Source organism: Pleurodeles waltl, chromosome 5, assembly GCF_031143425.1.
Source record: "Pleurodeles waltl isolate 20211129_DDA chromosome 5, aPleWal1.hap1.20221129, whole genome shotgun sequence".
Classification (NCBI taxonomy): Eukaryota; Metazoa; Chordata; class Amphibia; order Caudata; family Salamandridae; genus Pleurodeles; species Pleurodeles waltl.
In genome coordinates, this window is record NC_090444.1 from 527406343 (window position 1) to 527421390 (window position 15048).

The window sequence follows — 15048 nt, forward strand, 5'->3', positions numbered from 1 at the left end:
AACAGTAACAATTGTCTGACTTGTAATGCTTTTAATGGAGACTTTCGTCATATGTTTTTTCATTGTCCTAACCTCTCTTCCTTTCTGTATCACATATGGAACAAAGGGCCAGATGTATGAAAGGTTTTGCATTCGCAAACGGTGCGAATGCCCGTTTGCGAATGCAAAAAAGCCATTTCAGAATGTATTAAAGGCATTCTGAAAGCAATTTTAAGGAATCGCTAAAATAGAGATTCCTTAAAATTGCGACCCTTTTTAGAGAGTCGCAAATTGCGACTCTCTAAATAAGAAATCGCAAATAAGGATTCCTTATTTGCGATTCCTAAGCACATGTAAGAAGCAATTCCTTAATGCGAATTGGGCATTAAGGAATTGCTATTTACCACTAAGTTGAACTTAGTGGTAACCATGTGCAAATTTTAAAAATGCATTTAAAATGCATTTTTAAAATGTACATGTAAAGCACACATGCCCTTTTGGCATGTGTGCACCTTACATGTTCTAAAAAACATTTTGGGGTGCAGCAGAGGGGGCCTTAGGCCCCCAGCACCCTGGGGGTTTGCATTTCCAAAATTGCAATTTCCAGTTAAGAAATTGCAATTTTGGAAATGCAAAAACATCGTAAATATAGGCCTACAGGCCCATAGGTGCAAAAGGGGCCGGTATCGCAATTTGCGATTCGGTAATAGCATTTGCGATTTTTAAGAAATCGCTATTACCGAATCGCAAATGTGATACATTGCATTTTGCGAATCAGAAATAGCGATTTCCTAAAAATCGCTATTTCCGACTCGCAAAAGGCCTTGTTGGTACATCTGGCCCAAAATTTCTCTATTTTTTTCTATTTCGACTCCTTTCAACATTGTTCATTTTTTTCTTGGTGGTTGTTCAGATATATGGTGACCAGGTAAGATTAAGAGTAAGTTGGTGGATCTTCTACTGGCAGTGGCCTTTCAGATTATTACCTCTAATTGGAAGAACTTTAATAATGTTTCTGTTTTAACATGGTGGCACCCGATTTGTCATAACCACAGACTGGATACTGCTCACTCACCGACATTACAGATAGCCATTAGGACAGATTTGCTATGGCTGCCTTTGAATTCCTACTTATCAAGTAAAACCTCCCTGAATTACTTATATCCCCCGTTGTATTCTTTATGCACTTGCACTAAATAGCTCAATTTATATCTCTAGGTTATTTTGTACCATTATTTCCTTGCCATCCTCTTTCCCTCTTTATTAACTTATTAAAACATATGTGGTTTAGTTGGTTCCCCCCTTTATTTTTCTCCTTCTTTTTATAAAATACATAAAACATAAAGGGGGTCATTCCGACCCTGGCGGTCGGTGTTAAAGCGGCGGCCAACCCGCCAACAGGCAGGCGGTAAAAAAAATGGAATTCTGACCCTGGCGGGAATCGCCAACACAGACGCCACTTTAACACTCCGACCGCCACGGCGGGGTAAACAAACAGCGCGGCGGTCACCGCCAACAGACAGGCGGCAGACAATGTACCGCCCACCCTATCACGACCCACCAATCCGCCACCTTTTCCGGGGCGGGAGCCCCGCCGATAAAAACACGGCGGAAACAGACCACGAACGGGAAAACGCTCACCTCTATACACTCCACGAGGAACCTGGACAGCATGGAACCCGAATTAAACATCCAACCAGCGATTGTCTACCTGCTCCTCTACCAGGAGCACGAACGCTGCCGCAGGAGACAACGGTGAGTACTGCACCTACGACACAGGGGAGGGGGGAGGAGAAAAGATTACGGGCACACACATACGCGACTCCCCCCCCCCAAATCCCCACACACCAATGCAGAGCAACAAGTCAGAGTTACACCCCCTAAACCCCCCGGAATAATTCAAAGACAAAATAAAATGATCATTAAAATAGAAGTATATTAAAGCATATTTGAACTTAAGTGAAATATGAGATTTTTAAAACAAATAAATCACAACATGAACAATGTATACATATTCCAAAAGTCCGGCACATCTTGGCTACATGCCATTGTTCGTGGGCCAATGTGCATAAACACATGGGCAAAGCCCACACACGAAACCCGATTCCATTGGAGAGAACACTGCTGGGGCATCAGATAATAAAACCACAGGCACCTCAGGGGGAAGGGAAAGGGGGGCACCTCAGCCACATGAGTCCACGACGCCAGATCCACGAGGGGCCTCCATGCCCACTGTACCATCCTGGGGAGTGCAAAGCCACAGTCCCACAAGTCTTTTCAGTGGGTGGATTGCCCACTGTACCATCCTGGGGAGTGCAAGACCACAGTCTCACAAGTCTTTTCAGTGGGTGGATTGCCCACTGTACCATCCTGGTGAGTGCAAAGCCACAGTCCATCTGGTGGATTACAGACTCCACTGGTTATGGAGGGGGCATGGTGACCAGAGTGCTTCGTGAAGCCCTGCCCGACACAGATCCAGCCCTGCCAATGGGCCAGCGGTGCTTGAAATGAAGGGCCCAGCGGAGCGGTGCAGAGACGGCGGGCCCAGCGGAGCGGTGCTTGAGATGAAGGGCCCAGCGGAGCGGTACTTGACAGTAAGGGCCCAGCGGAGCGGTGCTTGACAGGAAGGGCCCAGCGGAGCGGTGCAGAGACGGTGGGGCCCAGCAGAGCGGTGCTTGAGATGAAGGGCCCAGCGGAGCGGTGCTTGACAAGAAGGGCCCAGCGGAGCGGTGCTTGACAAGAAGGGCCCAGCGGAGCGGTGCTTGACAGGAAGGGTCCAGCGGAGCGGTGCTTGACAGGAAGGGCCCAGCGGAGTAGTGCTTGACAGGAAGGGCCCAGCGGAGCGATGCAGAGACGGCGGGGCCCAGCGGAGCGGTGCTTGAGATGAAGGGTCCAGCGGAGCGGTGCTTGAGATGAAGGTCCCAGCGGAGCGGTGCTTGACAGGAAGGGTCCAGCGGAGCGGTGCTTGACAGGAAGGGCCCAGCGGAGCGGTGCTTGACAGGAAGGGCCCAGCGGAGCGGTGCTTGACAGGAAGGGCCCAGCGGAGCGGTGCAGAGACGGCGGGGCCCAGCGGAGCGGTGCTTGAGATGAAGGGCCCAGCAGAGCGGTGCTTGACAGGAAGGGCCCAGCGGAGCGGTGTTTGACAGGAAGGGCCCAGCGGAGCGGTGCTTGAGATGAAGGGCCCAGCGGAGCGGTGCAGAGACGGCGGGGCCCTGTTTAGCGGTGCTTCTCTTGGCGGGGCCCTGTTCAGCGGTGCTTCTCACGGCAGGGCCCTGTTCAGCGGTGCTTCTCACGGCGGGGCCCTGTTCAGCGGTGCTTCTCACGGCGGGGCCCTGTTCAGCGGTGCTTCTCACGACGGGGCCCTGTTCAGCGGTGCTTGTCTTGTGTTCCTAGGGAACCAGATCTGGGCAATCATTCCCGCTCAGTCGCCATCCGACCTATCGCTTGCGGGGCCCTCCTGTGCTGGACTCCTGGGCCCCTGGGTGTCCTCCGTCACACCCCAAATGGGGCTGGTGGGGCCCTCCTGGGCAGCTCGCCTGCTGCCGGACTTCTTCGCCTTGCTGCCCTTGCCCTCCTTGGAAGATTCTCTGGGGCCCTTGCTTCCCTTGGAAGTATCTCTGGGGCCCTTGCCCTCCTTGGAAGAATCTCTGGGGCCCTTGCCTCCCTTGGTGGATGGGCCAGGTGACGGTGCAAGGCTGGTGTCCTTGAGGGCAGCCGTCTCAGGCCTGTGGCGCCGGCCCTTCCCTTTTTTGCTTCTTTTCCCAGGGGGTGGGCTGGCTGTCCCTTGCTGCTGGCCGATGTTCCTGCCCTAGGAGCTGGTGGACTCCAATAGCCCTGAACGATGATCCTAGTAGGTGCAGGGCTTGTGGTGGCTGAGGTGCTGGTTCGAGTCTTACGAGATGGAGGGGGTGTGTCAGTTGTTGGAAAGAGGTCAAGGTTGGAAAGGAAAATCAATTTAGAAAGACAGGGACGGGTAGTTGTAGTGGGTATGGGAGTGGAGGAAGAGGATATGGTTGTAGGAGAGTCAAGTGTGCTGTCTTTGGGTGCAGGTGCTTGTGACGGAGGCTGTCGTGAGGTGGATGGCTGTTGGGTGGGTGGCTGCCTGCGTTTGTGTGGTTTGGAAGAGGGGGTGACAGACACACTGGGAGAGGACACAGGGGACGTGTAAATGGTAGTGGGGGTGGTGACTGCACGTGTGCGGACTGTTCTGGTGGGTGTGGTGGTGATGGACGTACTGGCTGATGGTGGTGTGCATGCAGGTGTGAGTGGAGACGTCACAGGGAGGGAGGAGGGAGACGAGGAGGAGGGGGACACAGTGGAGGTAGTGGGTGTTGCTGTGTCTGCATGTGGATGTTGCTAGGTTGAATGCTTGTGTGATCTGTGGTGCTTATGTCTGGATGAGCTGCCCTTAGGTGTTGATGTGTGTGCAGGTTGGTCTGTAGGTGTGTCTGGGATAGGCAGAGGAAGAGGGGAGTGGGATTGGGTTGAGGAAGTTGGAGGGGGGAGGCTAGACACAGGGACAATTGCTGCCGTCAGTGCTGAGGCCAGAGCGTTGAACGATCGCTGATGGGCAGTCTGACCCGAATGAATGCCCTCCAGGTATGCATTGCTCCGATGCACCTCCCTTTCTACCCCCTGGATGGCATTCAAAAGGGTAGACTGCCCAACAATGAGCATCTGGAGGAGGTCAATGATCTCCGCACTGAGGGTAGCAGGGGTAACTGGGGCAGGACCTGAGGTGCCAGGGGCGAAGGAGATGCCGGGCTTCCTGGCCGAGCGGGCACGGGGCGAAAGCTGAGGGGCTGCTGGGAGGGCGGAGCTGGTGCGCTGGGTGGCGGCTGTACCTGTTGTTGCGGTGGGCACGGATGTTGCCGCCACCACAAGGGAGCTACCTTCCGAGGACGTGTCGGTGTCGCTGACGTCTCCACGGGTCCCCGTTGTGGAGACTCCCTCGCCCTCCGTCTCACTGGTGAACTCGGAGTCGGTTGCAGTGCCCTCCGGGGCCATGTGAGATGCAGCTCCCTCGTGCGCCGATGCCACTTCTCCTCCGCCTGATGATGCTAATGCACACATGAACAGGAAAACCAAAAAAAAGGGGGGGAGAAGAAAGGAAGACATGTTGAGTGCATGCATTGGCGGCACTGTTGGCGGAGAGGACAGACACAGAAGCCCCCTGCACTACGCCGCGCACTCTGGGTACACTACTCAATGATAGTGACTTGGCCTACAAGTCTATGGACGACAAATGCACACATAGGTGAGCCCGGGCCATGGATAGCTGTACTTAGCACCCTACAGAGGTGGGGGGCGGGGGCACAGGGCCATGTCTAACGGAGGGGCCTAGCCTACAGAAACCGCCCTGGCCTAGAGATAGCCACAGCCCTCCTCCCCCATCCAGACGCCTCCACTGTGCGCTAATATAGCGGAATGTGCTGATACTCACCCCCTTGTGTCAGCTGTGATGTCCTCACGCCCTCATCTAAATCGGGGTAGGCCACCGCCAGGATCCGGGACATCAGCGGGGTCAATTGACGACTGGCACCCCTCCTACGTTGGGAGGCCATCCCCAGCAGAGCCTCAGCGGTCTTTCTGCTCCCGCGGCGGATGTCCTCCCAACTCTTGCGGCAGTGGGTGCCCCGTCTGTTGTGGACCCTCAGGGCCCGGACGTCCTTGGCGATGGCACGCCAAATGTCGATCTTCTGATGGGCGCTGACCTATGTGACATGTACAGGGTTGAAAAATAAATTTCATCACTTTTCTGCATGGTCGATGTGCGCGGCCCCCCGTCACCAACCTTGCCATGTGGCACATGCTCTCATCTGTCGTGCCTTGCACTCCTCATTCGCTCCCCTCCCCACCATCTTACATCCACCCCACTCAACAAAGGCATGGCCCATACTACGTGCTCCCAGTGTACTTACCTGTTGGTCTGGAGGACCGTAGAGTAGCGCATACTGGGGGAGGACCCCATCAACAAGTTTATCCAATTCCTCAGATGTGAAGGCAGGGGCCCTTTCCCCAGTCGCAGCAGCCATTGTCTCTTCCAGACCAAGTTCACAGCAGCACTTGCAGTATAGGTCCTCTCCTGTGGAAGATCAGGTCTCGAGTGATTAAGCAAGTAGAAAATGGCGGTCACGCCCGCGGCGGTGCGTACCGCGGGGGTGCGTACCGCGACCGCCGGCGCACATCGTCATTGGCTCCTGAGACCCATAGGGTTCAATGTTAACCAATGCTGCTTTGCGCCGCGGTCTTCGACTGCCTACCACCACGGTGTGCCACGCCAGCGCATTGACCTCACATCCCATTGTCACACTTCACAGGTCAGGCAGCCGCCATTTCAAGGGCCCACATGGCTGAATTTCTACGGCGTCACACAGGCCTAGGCCTTGCATTGCCACTCATACAAGCCATTCAATGCATAGTGAATCGTGTAATGTGCAAGCTGTGGTTACGTACCTGTGGGTTGATTGACTCTGTTCTCGCTGTTGTCCTTCCTAGGCACCGTCCGCTGGGACTTGCGAGGAGATGGAGGAATCCTCCCGTGTACAGACCGCTGGTGGACCTGTCGACAATGGAAGAAAGACATGTCATACTTACATACAGACTGGACCGAGGCACTATACAGGAACTGTGTGCCCAGCTGGAGCCACACCTGATGTCCCCCATTCGCCAACCCACAGGGATTCCCCCTCTAGTGCAGGTTCTGTCAGTACTCCATTTTTTGGCAAGTGGATCATTCCAAACAACAGTGGCCATATCATCAGGGATGTCTCAGCCTATGTTTTCTAAGGTTTTGTCCAGAGTGTTGTCTGCCCTGATGAAATACATGCGGAGCTACATTGTTTTCCCTGAGGTGGGAGATTTGCCTACAGTGAAGGGTGATTTCTATGCCCTTGGACATATCCCCAACATCATTGGTGCCATTGATGGGACCCATGTGGCCTTGGTTCCCCCCAGTGGAAGTGAGCAGGTGTACAGGAACAGAAAAAGTTATCATTCTATGAATGTCCAGGTGGTCTGTTTGGCTGACCAGTACATCTCCCATGTAAATGCCAAGTTCCCTGGGTCAGTACATGACGCGTACATCATGCGAAATAGCAGCATCCCTTATGTGATGGAACAGCTACAGAGACACCGTGTGTGGCTAATAGGTGACTCTGGTTACCCCAACCTGTTGTGGCTACTGACCCCAGTGAGGAATCCCAGGACAAGGGCAGAGGAATGTTACAATGAGGCCCATGGGCGAACTAGGAGGATTATAGAAAGAACCTTCGGCCTCCTGAAGGCCAGGTTTAGGTGCCTGCATATGACAGGGGGATCCCTAATGTACTCACCAAAGAAGGTGTGCCATATCATTGTGGCCTGATGTATGCTTCACAACCTGGCTTTGCGACGCCAGGTGCCTTTCCTGCAGGAGGATGGTCCAGATGGTGGTGTTGTAGCAGCTGTGGAGCCTGTGGAGAGTGAAGAGGAGGAGGACGACGGGGACGACACAGACAACAGGGACACAGTGATACAACAGTATTTTCAGTAGCACACAGGTACGAATCAACCACGCCCTTTTACATTTACTTAAAGTCTCCTGCCTCTCTACTGTCTGAGTTCCCCCCCAGTTCCTGTTATCTGAGTTGTGACTTTCCCTTCCGTTTTCAGAGCTGTGGCCCCCACTGCGTGACCTCTGCTTTGTTTGCCCATGGACTACAGCTGTGTGACAGTGGTATGTTGTCATCACAATGTAACTGAACATTTTGGCACCGTTATGTCTAATACATTTGTTCAAAATACAAGCAGACTCCAGATTTTTTTAGTGCAAGAAGTGATTTAATTCAAGTGCTAAATTTAAGGAACATGATTGTAAAACGGGGATGGGTGATGGTGGAGTAATGTCCATGGCAGAGTCCAGTTCTCAGTCGCACAGGTGCATTGTCCATATGCCTGTGGAAGGATGGAGCAGGGGCAGTTCAAGGTTGGACAGGGTGACAATGTGGGACAGTGGGATGACATCAGGGGGTATTGTTTGCTGGCGGGGGTCTTGCAATCCTACTCTGTCTTCTTGTGAGATCTCAGGTTCTGCTTGTGGGGTGGTTCTTCTTCTGCAGGAGGTGGGGTTCTGGTGGCCCGTCGTTGTGTGGGGGCCTCCTGTCCACTAGCGCCGGCGGAGGTGGTAGGCTGTTCCTGGTCCAGGCTAGTGACAGGGGCCCTTTGTGGTGCCACATGGTCCCGCAATGTGGTGACTATCTGGGTTAGGGCCACGACGATGGTCCCCATTGCGGAACTAATGTTCCTCAGTTCCTCTCTGAACCCCATGTACTGTTGCTCCTGCATGACCTGGATCTCCTGGAACCTGGCCAGTACCGTAGCCATCGTCTCCTGGGAGTGGTGGTATGCTCCCATGATGGAGGAGAGGGCCTCTTGGAGAGTCGGTTCCCTGGGCCTGTCCCCCCCCCCTGTCGCATAGCAGCCCTCCCAGTTCCCCTGTTTCCCTGGGCCTCTGTCCCCTGGACGGTGTGCCCACTACCACTGCCCCAGGTCCCTGTTGTTGTTGGGGTGGTGGGTCAACCTGGGTGCCCTGTAGTGGTGGACACACCGCTGATTGACGTGTCCTGGAGACAGAGGCATGGGCCCGCTGGGTGGGACCTGTGCTGGTGTTCCCAGAGGGGGTTAGGTCTGGTGTAGCCTGTGGCTGTCTGTGGGGAACCGACTGTCCCGAGGTCCCCTATGGGCCGGGCTGGTCATCAGGGTCCAGGGAGACAGAGCTGCTGTCATCACTGGGGGCCTCTTCTGGGGGTGGGATGGACATCTCTGGACCCTCCGTAGCGGTGTGGTGGCGTTCGGGTCCTGCAGGGGTATAAGAGTATGGTTATTGCTTCTTTGTGTGGCATTTCGTGTAATGGGTGGGTGGCCGTGTCCCCCAGTGCTGGCATTCCCTTGTGGGGGCTTTTGTGACGGTGGCTTGTGGGGGTGATGGGTGTGTGCAGTGGGCATGCTTTGGGGATGGGTGTCCATGCTTTGGGGACGCATGCAGGGCTAGGTTTTGGGATGGGTGGGATGTGATGGTGAGCCATTTGCAAGGAGTTGGTGTGATGGGGGTGGGGGTGAGGGTGGGGGTATGATTTGGCATGCAGGTGGGTTGGGGGAAATGGAGTAGTGAAGATTTGACTTACCAGAGTCCATTCCTCCGCCTACTCCTGCGAGGCCCTCAGGATGCAGGATGTGCAAGACTTCCTCCTCCCAGGCTGTGAATTCTGGGGGAGTAGGTGGGGGTCCGCCGCCAGTCCGCTGTACCGCGATGTTGTGCCTTGATACCATGGAACGCACCTTCCCCCGTAGGTCGTTCCACCGCTTCCTGATGTCGTCCCGATTGCGTGGATGCTGTCCCACAGCGTTGACCCTGTCCACTATTCTGCTCCATAGCTCCATCTTCCTGGCAATGGTGGTGTGCTGCACCTGTGCCCCGAAGAGCTGGGGCTCTACACGAACTATTTCCTCCACCATGACCCTGAGTTCTGCGTCAGAGAACCTGGGGTGTCTTTGGGGTGCCATGGGGTGGTGTGGATGAGGTGAGGGGTGGTGTATGTGTTGTAGAGTGTGGTGAGTGTGGTGGTGTATGGTGTTTTGTGCGTGGAAATTGTGTGGGTGATGTTGTGATTTGCCTCTGTGTGATGGTGTACTCTATGCTGTGCTGTCTCTCTCTGTCCTTCACTCGCAATTGTGGTCGTAGGGGTTTGTGGGTGATGTGGTTGTGTGTTTTATATTTAATTGGGTGTGTGGGAGTGGTGTGTGTATGTGTCTCAGGTGTGTGTATTTTGAATTATCCAATGTGGTAGTGTTTTGTAAAGGTGTGTGTATTTTGACCGCGGCGGTGTGTACCGCCAATGGAATACCGCGGGTGAAAGACCGCTGCGGGGATTTGTGGGTCGGAATGGCATGGGCGTATTTCTGTTGGCGTGAGGGTGGAGGTTTGGTCATCGCCAGTTTCCCGCTGACCTTTGGTGTGGCGGACTTTTGTGGATGTCGGGTTTTTGGCGGTTTGCCAGTTGCGGGTCAGAATGACCGTAGCGGTTTCCCGCGGCCGCGGCGGTGTTATGGCAGCCTTCTGGCCGGCGGTAAGCGACTTTTACTGCCGAGATCGGAATGACCCCCAAAATGCCGTTAGTTCTATGTTGCAAAATTGTGTCCATATTTTGTTTGCAAGATGGGTCTTGTTTTACATAGACCATTTAATTGTATTTCATGATATATTTGCTTTTTCTTCAAAATTAATGTGGTTTCTACTATGACATGTCCCATCTTTTTGGATATTTAAAAATTTTGCTGTATTTCCATATGTTAATTCTTCAATAAAGCATTTTTTTACTGAAAAAATACGGTTTAGACCTGTTGAATGGGTTTATTTTGACAGGTCAAAATTACAGTTAATACCTGCACCCCTGTGCTACACATGGAAGGCATGCAGTCATATTTGCTTTTTAACTACAGTGCATGTCATAATTTGTGCTGCATCCCACTGGTGACATTTAACTCATAGGCCCTGGTTATGTGGGGTATTCCATGCAAAAAAGGATCATTTTCAACACTTGGTTTATCGTCAAGTAAGAAAATGTCTGCCTCTATTAAATTTATGCTAAGGAAATGTTTCAAACTTCCAGTTCATCTTTAGCTGTAAGAGATACAGGGGGTTATTACAACTTTGGAGGAGGTGTTAATCCGTCCCAAAAGTGACGGTAAAGTGACGGATATACCACCAGCCGTATTACGAGTCCATTATATCCTATGGAACTCGTAATACGGCTGGTGGTATATTCGTCACTTTACCGTCACTTTTGGGACGGATTAACACCTCCTCCAAAGTTGTAATAACCCCCACAGAGTGGAGCGTTTTTGTGCATGTGAGAGTCATACACGGTTTCATAAGTTATTTGTTGTTAAGTATATGGTCAGTATACTGCATGGTATTTTTGTTTTTAAATTTCTATTTTTTCATTTTATTTAGCATGGCAGGTGCTTTTGATGGCAATTAACACAGCAATGCTGGTTACTTTGTTGACCCGCAAATGATTATGAGTCTTATAACTGGTTTTGTGGAGGGGAGGCTGGAACTTCACTGGCCAGTATCCTTACTGGCAGGAGGGCCGCTCACATCCTGCGCTTGCACCTGGAGGAGTTTATTACTGGTGTGAGGGTCCCACTGCGTGGGGAGCCTAAAACTTCACCAGCCAGTATCCTTAGTGGCAGGAGTGCTGCACACAACCCTCACTCGTGCCTGGAGGTGCATATTACTGGTGCGAGGATCCCATTGCACAGGGGAGCCTGAAACTTCACCGGCCAGTATCCTTAGCGGCAGGAGTGCCGCCCACAATCTGCAATCACTCTTGGAAGTGCTTATTATTGGCACAAGGGTCCTGCTGCATGGGTTGTGCGCAGGACGAGCCTGGGCACATGCCCGGGCACAGGTCCCGGTGAGGACTGTGCCATGAGTGGGCCCGTCTGTGCCCGTCCATGCCTGGACAAGGCTTGGCCCTCTCTCTCTTGGTCCTGCATAAAACCGTGCTGTGATTGGGCCGTCTAGTGGCTGACGTTTTCTAGGATATTTGCCTGCTTAAGAATGGTGAGTTATTTTCCCCGCTAAGTATTATGCCTGTTGGCTCTAATCTTGAGATGGTTAAACGTAAAGCTTGCACTTGCCCCTCAGCATCTGCCACAGCTACTGTCTCGACCACTATGGATGATTTTTTAAGCCGCTCAGTAAATATTATTGATAAGAAGATTGCACCATCTTTCTTCGTCCTTGCTATCAGCTTTGGAGGATTTTCAATGTACAACCTCTTCGAGTTTGGCGTGGGCCCTGGTCGCTTTAGTGAATTGAATGACTCATGGGAGCAGCCCTGTCAGGACTCTTCTACTGAGTAAGGCACGCGGGAACCACCAGAAGACCATACTGCGGTCAAAAGACCGCGGCGGTCATTCTGAGTTTCCCGCTGGGCTGGCGGGCGACCGCCAGAAGGCCACCCGCCCGCCAAGCGGGAAACCCCCTTCCACAAGGATGCCGGCTCCGAATGGAGCCGGCAGAGTGGAAAGGGTGCGACGGGTGCAGTTGCACCCGTCGTGATTTTCAGTGTCTGCTATGCAGACACTGAAAATCTTTGTGGGGCCCTGTCAGGGGGCCACTGCAGTGCCCATGCCATTGGCATGGGCACTGTAGGGGCCCCCAGGGGCCCCACAACACCCGTTCCCGCCAGCCAGGTTCTGGCGGTCAAAACCGCCAGAACCAGGCTGGCGGGAAGGGGGTCGGAATCCCCATGGCGGCGCTGCCTGCAGCGCCGCCATGTAGGATTCTTCAGGCCAGGGGAAAACCGGCGGGAAACCGCCGGTTTCCCTTTTCTGACCGCCGCTTTACCGCCGCGGTCAGAATTGGCCTGGATGCACCCCCAGCCTGTTGGCGGTGCATCCGCGGTCCCCGGCCCTGGCGGTCTATGACCGCCAGGGTCGGAATGACCCCTATGTGTGTGACAAGAACTGCAATTTTGCAGTCCCTTCCTTATCTTACCCTGTATCTCAGGTCCTTGCCACTGGTGAGGCAGTGTATCTCTAAGACCCCCTTTTCTGTCCTTTGTAACAGTGTACCCAGCAATGTAACTAGTAGGCCAGTCTTGTAATTGATAAACCCCTGGTGAATTGGAGCTCTCTGATTCCTGTTTCATTTAATATGCCTAGTAATCGGTCAGCAGACCCTGTTTCATCTAGGAGACCAACAGACTCGACAATGATCAAACCTGGAAGAGAGTTGGGCTCCATGAGTGAGACTGTTGGTGATGAAATCCCTCTCCCATGCCCTCATATACCATTAGAATGCACTCCTTATGTTATAGTTTTGACCAACGTTCCTAAAGTTAAATCTGGGATCTTGGAGCCACATGCCTCTTTGAGGAACAAGGTACTGCACTGGCTGGGATCACATGTGCTCTTCCCTGTGATCTCTCAAGAGAAATCATCTCTACCAGGAGGGTTGCCTATATTGTTCTGCTATCGAGATCTATCAAAGAGGACTGTGTGATAATTAACTTTAGAAAGTCCAGAGTTGCGCAGGCTCTTCTGCATTGCTTTGGTTGTCAAGTTAATAACCGGGAAGGCATTAAACCAAATCAGCTTATTATTTAGCCTCCCCAGGCTCAGAGACTCTTGGTTCTGCGGGGCAAAGGCTCCCAAACAGGTGTCCTAGGGTTTGCTGCAAAGTCTTATATTCAGCAACAGGCCTGCTCTCTCCCTCTGTTTAGTAGGTTTGATGTTCTTTCCTCTAAGGACCAAAATGATTGACTGTCAAATAGGAACTGAGTTACAGAGGAGATCCTGAGTTCTGTCCCCCCAATCTTTCTTGGAACATTGCAGGTTTATGCTTCAAGTTGGAATCTCCAGATTGGTTGAACATTGCGAGGTGATATCAAAATATGTGTTGCCAAGAGACCCAGGTGGGGGATGTTTCCCATGCTAACGGGTTTGTCTCATTTCCCTGCAATTTGATCTACCTCAGGGAGGGCAAAGGGGGGCTTGGCGACCTTTGTATCTGTCTCCCTGGTGGATTTTAATGTTTCTGTGAAAGCTGCCTCTGCATATTTTCAGATGTTATTGATCACATTACATAGACCTTTTTGATGTGGTTCTAGTGAATTTTTTGTCCATGCAGAGACAAGTGTTATGGATGATCTAGAGGCTTCTCTGAAAAATATTTTGAGTGGCACAGCAAGGATGTGGTAATGATTTGGGTGGGGTATTTTAACATAAAGTTATGTGCGTTTGGGGACACCCAATGTGTGGTATTTGTGATGAATTTAATCATAATTTTGCCCACTTTAAACATACATCATATGGTGATTCTTTGAATAGAGTGATATATTTGCATAACTTGATGTTACCACTGGATCACTTGGTCAACATTTGTTAAAAACCTCCTCTTTCATGGGACCCAAATCCAATTCTTTTGTTGATTATATTTTACTGTCTAAGTCACTTTTATCAGCCGTTGGTTCTTGTGAATTTAAGGTTTCATGTCTGAGTGATCACAACTCTCTTACCATGGAAATTAAGCTTCCTGTAATCAGGAAGGCATCTAGAACTTCTTTTCCCCAGGTGGATTTTAGTTCCAATAAAGGAGTTAGTATTAAGTGGGAGAGGATAGATCATGATGCCTTTTACAGAAATCTTTTTTGACATAATTATTCAGCTGTTGATACTGTCTTACATGAAGATACTAGCCCTATTGAAGTCACAGCGGGTCATACAAGGTTAAATATTTACATGGCTGATAAGCTGACCAAAGAGGTTCGGAAGAGAGGAGCCGGTTCCAGGTGGTTTACCACTTGTCCTAAAGCCCATGGATTCTTGAATCTCGCCTTAAAAAAGCATCCGTGGATACAGTTGGACATCACTCAGGCTAGGACATTTCATAAAGAGGCTACCCGTAAGCGGAAGGCAGAGATGAGGGCCAAAACGTGGGAGCACCTTAGATCAGCAAGTGAGCATAAAAAATCTTGAAACTTTTGGATGGTGGTGAACTCGTATAATTCCCGAGGCTGTCCCTAAAATGGATTGTGTTATAAGTAGCAAAGATTGGGTGGCTCATTTTTCTAAAGTATTTGGCACTGAGGAGCAGTCTCTCATCGTGGGCTCCAATAAGGCAATCCCCTGTGATTTAGGTGCTAGTCAAGCACTTTGTTATGCAATTACAGTACAAGATGTCACCTTAGCCATTAATAATAATCCTTTGGAGAATGACTCTGGACCCAATAGAGTCCCTGTGGATGTTTTTAAATCATGCCCGTAGGTTTCAGCTCCCTTATTAACCAATGTACAAAGGACTACCACCTTAGGTCCCTTATTGAAATCCCGGCAGGCGGCCATTATTGTTCCTATATTTAAAAAGGGAGACAAGAGCTATCCCCATTGCTACTGCCCTATTTCTCTTTTGGATAGCGCAGTAAAGATATTGGATAGTTATACTGTCCAAATTGGAAACTTGGGCAATAGAGTCGCAGGGGCTTTCTAAATTACAGTTTGACTTTCGGTCTGGTCTTG

The 15048-nt window shown here is 51.5% G+C and overlaps 1 long non-coding RNA gene across 1 annotated transcript in view; it reads left to right on the plus strand.

Annotated features, from left to right (window-relative positions):
* LOC138297283 (uncharacterized) overlaps positions 1-15048 on the plus strand; it is a 152719-nt gene that overhangs the window by 17898 nt on the left and 119773 nt on the right. The window lies entirely within an intron of this gene.